The sequence below is a fragment of the Rhipicephalus microplus genome, chromosome X (assembly GCF_043290135.1).
Source record: "Rhipicephalus microplus isolate Deutch F79 chromosome X, USDA_Rmic, whole genome shotgun sequence".
NCBI lineage: Eukaryota > Metazoa > Arthropoda > Arachnida > Ixodida > Ixodidae > Rhipicephalus > Rhipicephalus microplus.
The window spans coordinates 61,144,429-61,161,890 of NC_134710.1; the positions used below are offsets into that span (position 1 = coordinate 61,144,429).

General features: G+C 46.8%; 1 protein-coding gene across 7 annotated transcripts in view; it reads left to right on the forward strand.

The window, feature by feature from the left end:
* Positions 1-17,462, forward strand: part of LOC119176097 (COP9 signalosome complex subunit 8) — an 80,195-nt gene that overhangs the window by 51,226 nt on the left and 11,507 nt on the right. The gene's annotated exons all lie outside the window — the stretch shown is intronic.

The window sequence follows — 17,462 nt, forward strand, 5'->3', positions numbered from 1 at the left end:
GAGGGCTTCGGAAATTTCTACCACCTGGGGTTCTTTAACGTGCACCCAAATCTGAGCACACGGGCCTACAACATTTTCGCCTACATCGGAAATGCAGCTGCCGCAGCGGGGATTCGAACCCGCGACCTGCGGGTCAGCAGCCGAGTACCTTAGCCACTAGATCACCGCGGCGGGACAACGCAGATTGTATGGTTTGCGTGGAGTAAAATGTTGCGAGCACACATTTCCGAGACTGTTTGTGTGTGGCAGGCACGAGCGCGGCGTGCTGAAGTACTTCGTGGAGTGTTTTTGTGCAACAGCAGATAGCACCGGTACGTGTCGTAACCAAAATCATTCAGCCCCTACATCATCGTATTGCAGTGACTTACGTGTTCTGCTCGCTGTAAAGCCTTTTTATTTTTGCCAGATTTGCCAATGTACGGGCCGATTAGCAGTTCTTTGCTCGTATGTAGTGTCAGTGTGGCAAAGCACAATTTTGAGAACTTGCTTCGTAGCTACTCCGTGGAATGCCATCCTAGTGCTTGAGGTACTTCACGTCGGTAAGAAGGCACCATTGTATTGTATACGCGATCGTGCATGTAAAGTGTGTAATTCCAGTGCGCACACAACTAACATGCAGCGAGCGCACACCGTACAATACTTACACATTTAGTCCGACAACTAGAAAAGTTTATTGTCCTTCCGTATGAACGACACAACTTCAAAAAACGTGACACGATGCCTACAATACTAAAAACGAAAGTTCGCGTGTGTTCTCAGTTGACACAATGAGCAAGAACCAACGAAGCGTACAGCTGAGAGATCCAGATGCAAATACCATGCAATATTTATCAATAGTGAAGCGAACATACGTGAAAAATGCCACCAGGTCCATCCGGTGGTGCACGCGATTCGCACTGAGTATACCATACAGCTGGGCATTGCGCAGCTTTCCTAAAAAAAAAACGCCAAAAAGGCTGTACTCGTGAATAGACTCGCTGCCGGCAAATATCTACCAGCTTCCACTCCGCCGGTACAGTTTCTAGAACACTGTACCGCCAGCGCTGCTTCCAAGGCCGTCGCGGTGGCTGCTCGCCGAAAATCGCGAATTGTGTATCTGCTTTTCCGCTAGGAAGGTAGTGCAGGTGTTTGCGATGCGGCGGCTTCACGGATATGACGTCATGGCCTCTCCTTTATATGTCAAACGCCTCCCCCAAAAAATTATGCCTTGAACGAGAGCCGCAAACGCGCTTCCCTACCTTCTGATTTTACCCTCCTCTTTCGGAACGCAGGCGAGCGTCTCCAGGGCCGCCCCACGAACACAGCCGCGGTAGAGTGTACTAGAAGAAGTCTAGCATAGCCACGGCCGCTGGATGAGAGAGCGTGCGCTTTTTCATCCAGCGGCCGTGTGACACAGCAATGCTCTCACAGTTGCTTCCGGGGAGCCGTGGTGTCACGTGACTGAGCGGTACAGAGGCGAACGGTCTCGCGAGGCGGCCGGTCGCAACACAAGGAAGGAGGCATGGCCTCGGAGATTGCGTGCTGGCAGGAGGCGCCCAATTGAAAAGAGAGCGACGTTCCAGGCATAGTTTGTCTAGGAGGCGTTGATTTTTCCTGCCTCCAAGGCATAGCCTCCTAGATTTTTCTTGCCTGCCGAATTATCGATGGTCATTTGGGAAGTGGCCGTCGTCGGAACTATGGTGACAGCGCTACTTAGGTAGGGATGGCTCAAATAGGTTTTTACGTTTTTGGAGCTTGTACATCTTTTGACAGGAAGGAAAAAAAAAACACCGCCATGATAGGCTGCGCGCCGAAGTACAGTAGAGTTACTGCATATGCTACCTTTAGGTAGCATAGTTGCGCAAGGTACGCCATCTTTGGTTCAAAAGTCTTGCGGGAAAGCCACTCATCACCCATGTAGGAGCAGTGCTCGCGCTTATAGCGTTGCTTTTTTTTCTTTCTATATTTAAGAAGGTAGCATATACAGTAACTCTAAAGTATAAAGGCTAAGGGCGCAGCCTTGTCAGAGCATTTTTGAGGGGTCACGCCTATTTGCGCAGCGTGAGGAGGAATATGGCAGCGCCCAGGGACAACGTTTCTAGAACTAGGTAAGTTTCAAAACTGAGTGGTGTTGCGCGGTGCCGCCGCTGCCAGCAACAATTGTGGCGCTGCTGTCGCATCCGGATTCACTCACTGCATGCTCGCTCGTGTCATTCCCGTAACCTCCATCGCCTGTGCATGTTGCAGTGCGTCGATATCTGTGGAGGCTTCTTCCTGCGAGAACAGTTTTGTGCTTAAGCGTGCCCTCTTCTGCTTTGTATGTGTTGCGTGTTTTCATCATGCCCAGATGTTGCGTTCCTGGCTGTAGAGTAGCTACAGGAAATGAGAGACACAACACTTCTTTTGTACCCACGTGTACCTGAGCAGCGAGAGGTATGGGACCACGCTATTCCTCGTGTTAATAAGAAACTGCCTAGCACCTCACGTGTGTGTGATATGCACTTTCATGAGAAGAACATCCTGAAGACTTTCACTCACGCCATCAATGGTAAGAAGGTACAAATCGCCGAAGGAAAGTGGGACCTCGTCGAAGGATGCGTTCCAGGGATATTTACGAATTTGCCCGCTTACCTTTGTTGCGGGGCCCGCGGCAAAGAAGCGAAAGCTGCCCGATAGGAGTGGGGTATTTTCCAGAATATCATCGGTAAAAAAGAATAAACTATCTCCGAGCACTGAGTTCTAAGACAGTGAAATAAGCCCCACATGCCGTCAACTAGTGGCGTCATTTTGCTTCAAGACATAGAAAACGTTTGTTTGCCTGCTGCATGCTGGTGAAGAGTTGTTGGTAATGGCGAGGCAAGCCGTCTTGTGGTGTTTGTAGTGCTAAAAAAAGCGCCATTTGTGGAGAAATGTGTTGTCGTCACAGAACACATGACAGTCACCATTAGCAGCCGTCACCATCACTTGGCCAAGTCGCCGGGCAATGCAGATACCATCACCCAATTGGCCGAACTTCTGGGGGACATACAAAAGCTGAAAGTGTGTTCATGTTGTCCCAGTGCGTCAGCAGGCAGACTAGTGAATAATGACTACGAAGGGCTCACCAATACCCCAAAGTGCTGTCTCTGCTCGAAGCTTTGGCTGAAGCTGTGTTAACAGGTTTCATTAGAGGAACGCAAGAAGAAGCAGAGGAAAGACATGCTCAAGATAATGGCCGCACGCGTAGCTTTTCGACTGTCTAAATTGCTAAAGGATGTGAGTGACATGAAAAAAAAAAAAAGCTGTTTACATAACCAGACAAAAGCCATGAGATTGTGCCATATAGTTGTAATTTATTTTCAAGCACGAAAAACACAGCCACAAGAGACGATGCAAGACATTGTAATTAGGTTTTTCGCGAGTAAAAATCTATTGCGAACGTACACCAACTAGCAACTAGCCGAAAGACTCTTGTATGTTATGCTATATATATCAAGCATTGTTTATTGTGGGCTGTTCAGAAAGCCATAATTATACTATTTTTGCCATGCACAGCTAAATATTACGCAGTATAAGTTTCTGTGGCAGCACAACAAATCTCGATAATATACTGTTGGCAAAGCTCTTTCAGAACGGCCACCACGGCGTCTTGCCATGACGACTACGCGTTTTCGTCTGCTAGCGGAAGCTTGTTGCGCCACCAGTGCCACCAAACCGGAAGCTGTCCCGGCGCCGTGTGCCGAGTGGTCTGACGCGGGGAGTTTTGCAACTTACCTAGTCTAGAAACGTTGCCCAGGGAGGTGCTTTCGAAAAAGTGAATTTGCAACAAAAATAACGTAGTAATGTTTTAAAAAGACGTAAACGTAATTTTAATTTACCGTACGTAAGTGACGCCGTTATAGATTACAAGCGTTTTGCGCTCAATCAACGGGCAACCCCTTCAATAAAAGGCATAGCCTCCGAAATTAATAAACGCCAAAATTGCCAATCTTAAAGGCCGAGTACAAAGACCCTTGCCCCCTTAGCGTTTCCCACAATAGTTAATTTTGAGAAACTCTATGCTTACCCCTACGTAGGCAGCACCACCATAGATGACGTGCTTTTCGCGCTCATCCAGCAGGCAAAAAAAAATCTAGGAAGCTATGTCTAAGGTCTCGGTTTCTCCACACACGTGACCACGACGTTATTTTCTGTCCACACCGGAACTAGCGCTTTTTTGGCTGACCTTTGTGCCTTTGGCCAACGCCTCCTCTAGAAGATGCCTGCCGCATGAAAAGAAAAACGGCTGCCACACCCTTTCCCTTCTTTATTTTATAATGTTCTCGGTCGCTAGCGTCACTTGTGGCGGACGGTGCAACAACGCAACACTTTGCATAGCCTCCGAATTAGCAGCGTACAGTTTCAGGTCTCGACCAACTCTCGACTGACGCGCCCCTGTGGGCCGCAGATGAAAAACGCACAGCTTGTACCGCCCGCTACCGTGATTATAGTATGACTATAGTTATAGCGCGAGAACAAAACGACGACACAGTGACAAGAAGGAAGAGACGTCGTTTTGTTCTCGCGCTATAACTATCGTCATGCCATACCAACTAGCCCAAGCTGCCACACTTCTAAGTGATTATAGTGTCGGTCGCGAGCGCCACCGCGCGGCGCTTGCTCAAAACTGAAGGCAGGTCAACTCCGCTGGGAGCGCGAGCCATTCCCCAGGCATTGTTTAGAGGAGGCGTTGATACAGTTAATAAGTGACGCAGCTGAAGACTTTTTGGGCTCGTTGTTCGCTTGCGAGCAGCACGTACTTGTTTCACTGGTAGGTGTTCTGTGCTTATTTCAACAAGTCAGCGATGGACTCTCCGATCTCCGAGCGGACGCCTCCGTCGAAGAAAGTGAGATTTGCCTCTACACCAAGGACTCCAAGACTACCGAGAACCGGGCCGGTAAGACGTCCTGAAACAAAATTTTCGCGTCCCTCGGAAAATTCATAGCTCAGTCGTTGTACTTGACGCAGGACGTTTAGACTCCATGTATCGAGAGCTGTTGGCGAGGCCGCCAAACAACCCTGATGGGCCGATGCGCAACATCTGCGCCTTCAATCGAAGTGCGCGTGGGCACCGAGGATGTTTCGTCGACATTTGAAAGCGTGATGACGCGGCTGGGTGCCACGGTGCGCCGCCATCTGGGCCCCAGCGTCACTCGCGTCGTATTCCGCGAGGGCCGTGTCTCCACACGCAAGCGGGCACTACAGATGTTTATCCCCCTGGTGGTGCGGCTCTGGGTCGAAGAGTGAGTCCAACAAAACGGTGCTTTCTAGGCGAGTTGGAACAAGCCGGTCATAATGGCGTTTCATAATGGCGGTCATAATGGCAGCCGGGGGCTGCCGGGGCTGCAATGTTGCACTGCAGTGTTGTACGGGGGTTGCAGTGTTAACTTGGCTTGCTTTACTCCGTCTACCGGGGGGTCATCGTTAGACTTACTTCGTTTCCCAGCTACTTGCACAATGGCTGCTTCAGCAACTGAGCCAGTCACTGCCACTTCCAGATTTCTCACGTTTTTCAACGAGCGCCGGTGAAGGTCGTATGTCGATTGTACTTGAGTCGGTACCTTGCGGGACGGGGTCGGTGTTTCACCGTTCTTTACTTGCCGTACCGCCGTCTTATTGAAGCGCGGTGTAGCTTCAGCTCCAGCGCTTCTCCGTCGTACCTCTGTGCGAACTGCAGGCACCATCTCTTGTTTCTTCTTACGTCCCCGCGGCTTTGACTTCGTTGCAACTGCTGCGTGAGGCTTTCGAGGAGGATTGGGCGCCTTTAAGTGGAGAAAAAAAAAGGCAGTGACATGTGGAAATTGGAACGAAAAATCAAGATGACTTGGTTATAACTGCTATTTTGCTGTAAGTGGGCTCGTTATAAATGGGCTACACTGTAGTTCTTGCCTTTCAGTCGTCTCAGGTGAAACCGTAAAGAAAACTGCGAGTTCGTTTTTCTTTCTTTGACACTAATGACAAATAGAAAAGGATAATCTGATTGATTTCCGTCAGATATGCAAAGTGGTACACAGTAGTATTATATTCTGAGGCATGCAAATGATGAGGTTGCAATAGCTTCAAAGAGCTAAATGCGAATGCTATAAAAGTCAAACACATATATGCGCAAAAATGCGAATGCTATAAAAGTCAAACACATATATCGAACCGGTAGCACCGCCTGACAGAGTCTGGTAAAAACAGTGCGTCGTTATGTTCGTTCTACTTTTGATCCCCTCCTGTATCCATTAAAGCCGCCAAGAAGCACTAATGCAAATTAAATCGCATAAAAACACGAATTCGCAAATTTCCTAAAATGCATGGCCATCCAGCGCCAGAATCCCATAGTGTACTTGCGCAGCATCACTGTGCGGCAGTGGCGAGCGAAGGTGGAGCATGCTCTCGACGGCCTGAAGAGAGCATTCGCCCGGGCATTGAAAATATAGGTGCTGGACAGACGTACACAACGCTAACCATGGCAAGGAAAACTGCCATCATTCTACAAGTGCTCAGCGGTTGCCCGCAAGTCGAAGTTGCCTGAGAGTTCAACATTTCGAGAGTTTAAGAACCCCTGCAAAATTGAAGAGCCCGACCTGCTGCGCAGCGTAACAGGCTCAAGTGCGGACGTCATAGACGGCCTGCAAGACTGCGGTGTGCAGATTCCTGACGCAATTATGTTTGAAGACTTCTCAAGTGTTGACCATGCTGTGTCGTCGTGTGTCGAATTGAACGACGACGACATAACTGAGCAGGTTTTGCAATTGCCAAACAGCGATTCTGAATGCTGATGACGACGCACCGTGTGCTTCGGAGCCGTTGCATGCAAAACTGTCTCTAGTCCTCGCAATCATTTCATCGTCCTACCTGTGGTCCTACAGCGAGCATACTACACTGACAGAAATACAGAGGGACTTGGTCGCTTGCAAGCGGAAGTGTGTGCAGCAAGGCATTGACAGCTTTTTCCGGCCACAGGGTCACTGAAGCGTCGATAAACGTATCTTTTCCGGCGCATTCGTTTTTTTAGATATTCGATGATTCGAACTTATGTACGTTTCTTGTGGAGTCTGAATTATCGGTCGTCGACTACAAATTATGTTCACTATGCCTTTGGTGACTTCATTGTTTGTAAGCTTTATTGGCACAAAATATTCAATGAATAACTTTTCAAGCAATGCCCATCAGTCATAGTGTCTGCAGTGGTACGAGCGTGTCAGCACAAGTGAACTCACCACATTTGTACTGAAGTCCTCCAAACTCCGCCGGCTAATACGACAGTCTTTTTTCGAAGGGAGCTCTGGCAGCGGGCTCTGCTGCTCCACTTGAGCCAACTCCGTCAGTGAGGTGGGCAGCTCCTGTGTGTCTATCAGGCCACCAGGATTAGCCAGTGGCAAGCCGGAAGACGCTCCTGACAACAAGCACTTCCGTGGGAGGTCCAAAACGTGCTTCTCCACTGCAAGAGGACAGTTGCAAAGTTTTCCTTACAAGATCAGAATATGCCACAGAAGATGCACCTAGTACTAGTATAGCATACTAGGATATAAACAATGTCTTGCAACTTGCCTACTACAAAGCTTCAATACCTCTGACACTTAGCAAATTTCAAATTTAGAAAGAAGGTGATTAACAAGTGAAGCAGCAGTAGTCAAGTAAAAAAAATGGGGGGAGGGGGGTCAGTAGGTAAGCCCTTTGCCGCTCGTAGCAAGCTCAGCTACGCATAAACTGAGCGCCTTTATTGAAAACTGCACAGCGAGGTGTAACACTCTCTCAAAAGTTAGAAAAAAATCAATGCTAAAATAAACTGCCCCTCAAGAAGTCACCAACTACACCCGTCTAAGCCTAGCCCCTTTTAGGGACACTGATCTTGCAAGATGCCTGTACCATGTATTGCACTTATAATAAAGAAAATTATTTGTTGTCACTGGAGGAAACGAGGACCATATTGTCACGGGTATAGAAAGGTACCCCAGTCACGGGTGCAGAAACGACGCAGACGGAATGAAGATGACGATGATGTTGTGGGGCTGTGTCTGAACTGCCCTCTTGTCCTGCATCCTTGCATACTGTGTGCAGTGTTAGCCCACCCGGCGTTCACTTATTAATTACTCCCCGTTACATATTACCAAAAGTTGAATTGCAGAAGGAAACTAGTAATGAAATTTGGAGTTTTACGTCCCATAACCTAGATTTGATTATGAGAGGAGACACCGTAGTGCAGGACTCTGCAAATTCTGACCATCTAGCATTCTTCAACGTGCAGTGACATTGCACTGTACACGAGCCTCTGGCCTTTCGCCTCCATGGAAGTGTGACTGTCACAACTGGGATCGACCCCTTCTTCACAAGGAAGCCTCAATACTCGCATGATCAAAAAGTGTCTTCTGAGTGAACCCATCTGTCCAAGCACTTTCTAGGTTCGGACGCTACTTTCTTTATAAATCCTGTCAATAATGCACACTTTATGCAAGTGCTATCAAAATACATGTCACTCAGTCCTGAACTCGTATTAAAATTTTTATGATATGTGGGGTGTAACGTCCCAAAACCACCATATGATTATGAGATATTCCGTTGTGGAATGCACCGGAAATTTTGACCACCTGGGGTTATTTAACGTGCACCCAAATCTGAGCACACAGGCCTATATTATCATCTTACTGCTAAATAAACTAGCTCCTCAAAACTGTAAAACATGCAGATTAACCCACCTCGGTAGTGATTATGATGCTCAACTATTGACCCACAAGTTGCAGGATCGATCCCGCTAACTGTACGACGTGGGCTGCCACATTTCCGATATGAATGAAAGCACTCGAGGCCCACATGCTCAGATTTAGGTGCCCTATAAACAACGCCTGGCAGCCAAAATTTTCAGAGCCCTCCTCGTGGAGCCTCAGACAATCATATGGTTTTGTGACATTAAAACTCCCAGTTATTATATCAAAACATGCAGATCTAGAGGGGATTCACAACCAGTGGAGCAGGCAACCAGAAGAACATGGCACAGTGATCACAATCGCCATTTTAGACTGCCCACCTGGCGAAAACATTTGATCCACACTTGCTGCAAAAGCGCAACTTATAAATGTGATACACACTATTCATTTGGTGGTCCTTTAATTAGCACTCGGGGTTTAAAGACCCTGGCTACATGCTAGTAATAAAACATTGCATTGTACTCTCTTCATGTCACAACTTGTCTTCAGTTTCATTGCAGCCACTTAACTCGTTCTTCTTTGCATTGTTATGTCGTGGTCACTCAGCCATTCTCAATGCACTTGTGTCTACCTATGCAAATCTGTGCAAGTAGCTATGTCAGCTGCACTTGCTTGGCAATAAAGCCTTGCCGAGTATGCAACTTTAACGGACATTAGCTAGTCAGCATATCTCAAGTTACCAGCTGCAACATTTACAGCTAGAGGGAAAATGGCTAACCAACGCTCGTTTGCACACATGTCCATTGAGAGGAATTGAATAAAGTTCACTGATCCATACCTTTTGTGACAATGTCCTGTAAATGTTCATTTGGCGATAGCACTTCTTCGGTGAGCAGCACTTCAGACCTCAGGTCCAGCAACCAGGGCCTTTTCCTCCGCCTAACTGGCGACGGAGAGTCAGGCTTGGTTCGCCAAGATCGAGGCTTCTACAGAGGAAACCATGTACACATCACTTGTAACCACTAGCATTACGTATGTATCCACATCCATATAATCAAAGGGGTCCCGAACCACTCTCTAGCTTGCCAGAAAATGCAGCCATGAACTGCCAAGCCAAATTTTGTAGTCATGAGCAGCACATACAACTGAAGTGCAAAGTTGCCACTGTTCTTAGCGCCCTCTCTATTTTGTCATTTAGAAGACTGGTACTAAACTCAAACCTTGATATAACGAATTATCAGTTATAAAGAAATAAGTGACCACTAGCTTTACCATAGATACAGTAATACGAGCAAACAATTATAACAAATTTTCAGATGTAATAAAGTATTTTCGTGACAGATGTGTAGTTATTATAACAAGGTTCCAGTGTATCGTCTGATGGCCAACACAAATGATGAGTGGCATTTGGATTCATGCGCTCCTTGACTCATGCCAGCACTACGCTTCATTATAGAGTGCAAAAATTGGACAGTAGCATACACTTGCACGACACCAGAAGTGAGCAAATGCATTTTTATGTTTTGCGCCGACGTATTTTCACGACCATGTCATCCCTCGACAAATAGATTTCAGCACACTCACCAGAATGAAAGATGAAAAAAATAACTTGAAATGTGTGGCATATCCCTGTAACTGTGTACTTGAGATAGTCAACAATTTTTTAGGTAATGAGGCAATGAGTTCCATAACAAAGGTCATGGGGCTATTACTGAAACAGTGTTTCAAGACCCTTTTTAAAAGTTATGCCCTGCCCGCAGACAGCAGGATCTGTTGATGACCAGTCATCTTTGTGTCTGGGCAAGCATCCTCATTGAGCATTACAGGCAGGGTTCAACTATTGGTGTTCAACAGTGTGTTCAAGGGATATGAATCATCATCATCATCAGCCTGACTACGCCCACTGCAAGACATGTTCCTCTCCCATGTTCCGCCAGTTAACTCGGTCCTGTGCTTGCTGCTGCCAATTTATACCCGCAAACTTTTTAATCTCATCTGCCCGCCTAACCTTCTGTCTCCCCCTAACCCGCTTGCCTTCTCTAGGAATCCAGTTAGTTACCCTTAATGACCAGTGGTTATCCTGTATACGCGCTACATGCCTGGCCCATGTCAATTTCCTCTTCTTGATTTCAACTACGATATCCTTAACCTTCGTTTGTTCCCTAATCCACTCTGCTCTCTTCTTGTCACTTAAGGTTACACCTACCATTTATTTTTTCATTGCTCGCTGCGTCGTTCTCAATTTAAGCTGAACCCTCTTTGTAAGTTTCCAGGTCTCTGCTCCGTAGCTAAGTACCGGCAAGATACAGCTTTTATATATCTTCCTCTTGAGGGATAGTGGCAATCTACCTGTCATGATTTGAGAGTGCTTGCCAAATGTGCTCCACCCCATTCTTATTCTTGCAGTTACTTCAATCTCGTGGTTCGGTTTTGCGGTTATTACCTGCCCTAAGCAGACAGTCTTTTACAACTTGAAGTGGATTATTACCTATCTCAAAGCGCTGCTCTTTTTTGAGGTGGTTGTACATTACTTTTGCTTGATATCAATAGCTTCACCCAACTGATGCCGTGAAGTGCACACTGCCATATGTGGTAACCCATTTTTTGCAACTGCCATTCATTCTGCTTTTACACAGCTGAAATTTACAGGAAGACAAAGGTGATATAACAACACATTTTTAAATAAAGAGTCCCCTGCTAGAAACTGTGCCATTACAAAAGTATTTCGATGGATGTGTTGGCCGCTTACCCTAATCTTGCGGCTGAGAATGGGACAGTCATGGGCAGCAGACACATAAGGCGGGAACCTCTCTGGGGATGCTAACCTGTTGTTGGCAAGGCATCTGCAAGACACACATTTCATTACAATGTCGCACTGCTTACCTGCACACCATTAACTTATCAGAGCAGCCCTCACACTTCAATGGGCAGAACGGGCTAAAAAGGCGAAACGAGAAACCATATAGCAGTCTGCGTGAGGCTTACAAAGAAACACTGACCATTTTCACAATCTCCCTTTCTAAAAATGCCGAAAATAGAAAGCAGCGATTGAAATCGTAGTTTGGTAAGAGCACCACAAATACTGAAATAAAAGCTGTCTGAGCTGGCTACACAAAATTTGAATTTCATTTGTACAACGACTTCAGACATCAGTTCAACGTGCTAGCTTTGAACCGAAATTCTTCGGCTATTAATGTGAGAGCTCCACAAGGACCCTTAAGTGCAGAGGTCAACAAGCGGATATGATAACAGACATACTGTAGTACTGAAGCACAATCACAAAAAGAAGAAACAGGATGGCAGGACTTCTTCCATGGTTATGCTCCAGCGCAACAAAATATCTGTTTGCCAGAAACTTCTGCAGTAACATGTTCTTCTGTAGTGGAAATCAGAAAGGCTGTTCCATGGGTGGACCTGAATGCTAAGCCTACTTCATGACCTTTGTGAGACAAGAGTTCTTCCAAAATGTTTTCAAGGCCTAACATGCCTCATCAAATGGGAAAATTTACTGGTGTCCCGCTTCGGCGTTTCTCGTCAGTGATGACCAGTGATGCAAAAAATCATCACGTGATAACGCCGTCACAGATCAGCGAAACTTGTGACATCACATGACTTTGTCACTTGGAGAAAAGTGGCTGCGCAAAACCATGTGTGGTGCAGAAAGCTCTCCGAGGGTGGCATAGCAGGACATTGACTGAGAAGAAGATCACTTCTGCCTGCCAGTCATTTCAGTGAGTACGCAAGAGACACTGGGAAGGTGTTTAGTGCAAACACTAGACAAACGAGAAGACACAGCACATTCTCTAAACTAAAATTTATTCGAAAGCATCACAAACATGCATATATACAGACAAAAAAACGGGAGTGAACAGAAAAAAGTAGATAAAAGCAAAATGTGCACGCCTAGAAAAGAATGCGACGTCATGCCGCGGTACCGCCCCCATGCCTTCGTCACGTCAGAAACTTAAGTGTTTGGTCGGAAAGGCGCAGCGATGGCACGAGTGCGGTACCATGGCACGACGCTGACGTCCCATTCTTTTCTAGGCGTGCACATTTTGCTTTTATCTACTTTTTTCTGTTCACTCCCATTTTTTTTTATGGGCTGAGCTCCTTGGGGTGTGGGTCTGTCCTTCCTCCGTTGGTGTATCTAGCCACCTTGCAAACATCCCACTACACCCCATCACCAATCCACCACTTCAACGACCATAAAGCCAATACTGTTGAGAAGCAGCCAATATGAAATGCAACATGGGCATGTGCTTGTATTAAAGAACCATAGATTTTCTCACTGTGTCGATCCCTTGTTTCTACGCGACCGCCTATAGTTCATCCTCGCAAACATTTCGCTACGCCCCATCACTGATCCATTATTTTACCGATCATAAAGCCATTATAATAAAAGGGGAACAGAAGCGACGTACAGCTACCACCTACCAATAATAAAATTTCTTGTATAAATATATATAGTGTTTGTCACGTCTTGATGATGTAGTGGGCGATATTTGCGGATGGTTCACAGTTTAGCGATAAAACCCTCCAGTGCTTCGTTCCACTTATCATTCACTTCATGGACATGCTGCGATTTTTTTTTGTCTATATATATACACCTTTTCACAGGAAGGAAAAAAACACCGCCATGATGGGCTGTGCGTGGGAGTACAAAGGCTAAGGGCGCAGCGTCGTCGGTGCATTTTCGAGGGGACGCGTCAATTTGCACAGACCAAGGAGGGCTATGGCAGTGCCCAGGGAGGCGTTTATGAAAAGGCGAATACGTGTGTGGGCAACGTGTGTGATGCTTTCCAACAAATTTTAAAGGAATGCGTTCCGTCCTTTCGTTAGTGTTCGCGCTAAACGCCATTATGACCGGCTTGTTCCAACTCGCCTAGAAAGCACCGTTGTGTTGGACTCACTCTTGCACCCAGAGCGGCCCCACCAGGGGGATGGCTAGCTGTAGTGCCCGCTTGAGTGTGGAGACGCGGCCCTCGCGGAATACGACGTGAGTGACGCTGGGGCCCAGATGGCGGCGCACCGTGGCACCCAGCCGCGTCATCACGCTTTCAAATGTCGACGAAACATTCTCGGTGCCCACGCGCACTTCGATGAAGGCGCAGATGTCGCGCATCGGCCCATCAGGGTTGTTTGGCGGCCTCGCCAACAGCTCTCGATACACAGAGTCTGGAACGTCCTGCGTCAAGTACGACTGAGCTGTGAATTTTCCGAGGGACGCAAAAATTTTGTTTCAGGACTTCTTACCGGCCCGGTTCGGCAAGGTTCTATTTGGCGTTGCATAAGTGGTTGCCAGACTGGAAGGGTGGTTGTTGCCAGACTGCCGCTAAATATGGCAGAAAATTTTTTTTGTAGTTGTGGCTTCTCCGCAAGAGTTTGGTGCTATCCGCGGTGCACTTCTTCGGGGCGGAGCCTAGCAGAAGTCGGCGGGGTGCTGCTGTGCAATTAAGAGGCCGTTTCGATTCCGTTTTAATTAACGGAAGGAACCGAGCCTAGCAGAAGTCGAGCGCGGTGCTGCCGTGCAATTAAGAGGCCGTTTCAATTCCGTTTTATTCAACGGAAGGAACCGAGCCTAGCAGAAGTCGAGCGCGGCGCTGCTGCGCAATTAAGAGGCCGTTTTAATTAACGGAATAAACCTCCCATTACAGAAGTCGAGGCGCGTTCTCTTTCTGTGTGCGCAGCTGTGCGATTAAGATATCGCGTCTCAGTATTAGGGAATACGGGGAAAACTGATTAGAGTCGCAGGAGGGGATGCGCTGCCCCCCTTCCCCTTTACTTTTCTTTTTTTTCTCTCTCAGCTGATCGTGTCGCGTCGACCGCGTGCTACGACGGGGGATGCTACGCTTCCGCGGATAGCACCAAACTCTTACGAAAAAGCCACAACTACAAAAAAAATTTTTTGCCAAATTTAGCGGCAGTCTGGCAACAACCACCCCAAAGTCTGGCAACAGACTTATGCAACGCCAAATGGAACCTTGCCCCCGGTTCTAGGTAGTCTTGGAGTCCTTGGTGTAGAGGCAAATCTCACTTTCTTCGACGGAGGCGTCCGCTCGGAGATCGGAGAGTCCATCGCTGACTTGTTGAAACAAGCACAGAACACCTACCAGTGAAACAAGTACGTGCTGCTCAAGAGCGAACAACGAGCCCAAAAAGTCTTCAGCTGCGTCACATATTGGCTGTATCAACGCCTCCTCGAAACAATGCCTGGGGAATGGCTCGCGCTCCCAGCGGAGTTGGCCTGCCTTCAGTTTTGAGCAAGCACCGCGCGGTGGCGCTCGCGACCGACACTATAATAAGTTACACTATAATAAGTTAGGAAGAGAGTGCGAGATAATTAAACTAGGAGACATGAATGCGCACATAGAAGATATAGATGGGTATACCGATCCGACAGGCAAAATGATCATGGATATGTGTGAAAGGCTTAATTTGATCAATTGCAACAGTACCGAGAAGTGTGAAGGGCAAATAACATGGGAGGTAGGAAGACTTCAGTCGACGATAGATTATGCACTGATGTCACATAGGATGTATGATAAGCTCAGGGGAATGCACATAGATGAAGGTGGCTCCAGAAGTCTGGGTAGCGATCACAACGTATCAAGCTAAGTTTTGGAAGAGCAGTGAAAGTGGGAAGGAGACAAGATGAGCAACTACAGGAAAATTTTTATCCAGAAAGGCAAATTGAAATAGCCACTAAACAAATTGAGAAAGTAATCACGGAGGATAATAAGACAGCGTGGACATACACGAATCTAATTAGACTCTTTGAGCTAGAGCTTGCTAAGACGCGTGGCAAGTCACCCCGGAAAAGAAGACACAAACCCAAAAGTTGGTGGGATGAGGAAGTTAAGAGAGCCATAGCAAAACGTCAGGAAGCCTCTAGGGAACACAGACATGCTAAGCAGCGGGGTGAACCGACAGATGATGCTGAAAGAAAATGGGCAACCTTTCTAAGCTGTAGAAGGGATGCATCCCTTCTGATCAATGAAAAGATTAGAAGGAAGGGAGCTCAGTGGCTGGCAGAAATACATAAAAAAGATAGAAAGGCAGCTGCGAAATTTCGGAACCATCTAAACTCCCTAAGAAATGAGACGAGCCTAGAGCAGAGTTTTATAACTACAGCCCAAGGTGCTAGGCTAGAAGGGGACGAAGCTATTGAATATATAAGAACAAGGGTGACAGAAAAATTTCAACAAAGAAGTACTTTATGCACCACAATAGACAAAGTCGAATCAAGTGGTGCAATGGCTCCATTTTCACAACAAGAGTGGGAAAGGGCTGAGAAAAGGGTTCCTAGTAGTACATCAACAGGCCCAGATGGCATTCCAATGAGGCTGATAAAGACATCAGGTCCGAAGTCTAAGCAGGCTTTGAGAGAGGCAGTGAGCACAATAATAATCGATGGTGAAGTTCCCGATGAATGGAAACTTAGCAGGATGAGCATGATCTATAAAGGAAAGGGGGACAAAGCTGACATAAACAACTACCGTCCTATAACAGTGACATCAGTGGTCTACAGGCTGGCGATGCAGATTATAAAGGAAAGACTGCAGGCGTGGATAGAGGATGAGGGGGTGCTGGGGGAACTGCAGAATGGGTTTCGGAAACACAGGAGGTTGGAAGACAATCTGTTCTCACTGACGCAGTGCATCGAAATAGCAGAAAAGGAACACAGGCCCCTGTGGCTAGCATTTTTGGTTATCAAGGGAGCGTACGATAGCGTGGTTCAAGAGTAATTGTGGGGAATACTGGACACACTAGGCGTGGAACATGTAGTCACTAATCTTTTAAAGGGTATCTATAAAGGTAACAAGGTAGTTATAAAGTGGGAAAAACAGGTATCCAAGCCTGCAGAGGTAAAACGGGGCTTAGGCAGGGGTGCCCCCTGTCACCCTTATTATTCATGATGTACCTACAAGGATTAGAGGCAAAATTAGAGGGAAGTGGACTGGGCTTCAACCTCTCTTTAGTCAAACAAGGAAAACTTATTGATCAGGCACTACCAGCATTAATGTACACAGATGATATAGTGCTAAAGGCCAACAACAAGGAAGATTTGCAGAGATTGATGGACATCTGCGGTAATGAGGGAGATAGGTTAGATTTTAGATTCAGTAAGGAAAAATCAGCAGTCATGATTCTCAATGACAACGAAAGTAGTGAGCTTAGAATACAGGAGGTCACGCTAGAGATAACAGATAAATACAAATATCTGGGCGTATGGATAAGCAATGAGACCGAGTATCTGAGGGAACACGAAATATACGTGACGACTAAAGGTAACAGGAATGCAGCAGTCATGAAAAATAGGGCACTGTGGAATTACAATAGGTATGATGTTGTGAGAGGAATATGGAAAGGGGTCATGGTTCCTGGGCTGACGTTCGGCAATGCGGTCTTGTGCATGAGATCACAAGTTCAAGCAAGATTAGAAATTAAGCAACGTGGAATAGGTAGGCTTGCTTTAGGAGCTCACGGGAATACACCAAATCAGGGAGTACAAGGTGATATGGGATGGACATTATTTGAGGGCAGGGAAGCTAGCAGCAAGATAAAATTTGAGAAGCGATTGAGAGAAATGGGGGAAGAGCGTTGGGCTAGGAAGGTTTTCAGCTACTTGTACATGAAGAATGTCGATACAAAATGGAGGAAGCGAACCAGGAAGTTGACTGGTAAATACTTAGAAAACAGCAGGTGGCCAAACCAAAAAGAACTATCGGTTAAGAAGAAAGTGAAGGAAACGGAGACTGACATGTGGAGAATGGGAATGATTGAGAAGTCCGCACTAGAGATCTATCGAACTTTTAAGCAGGAAATTGCCA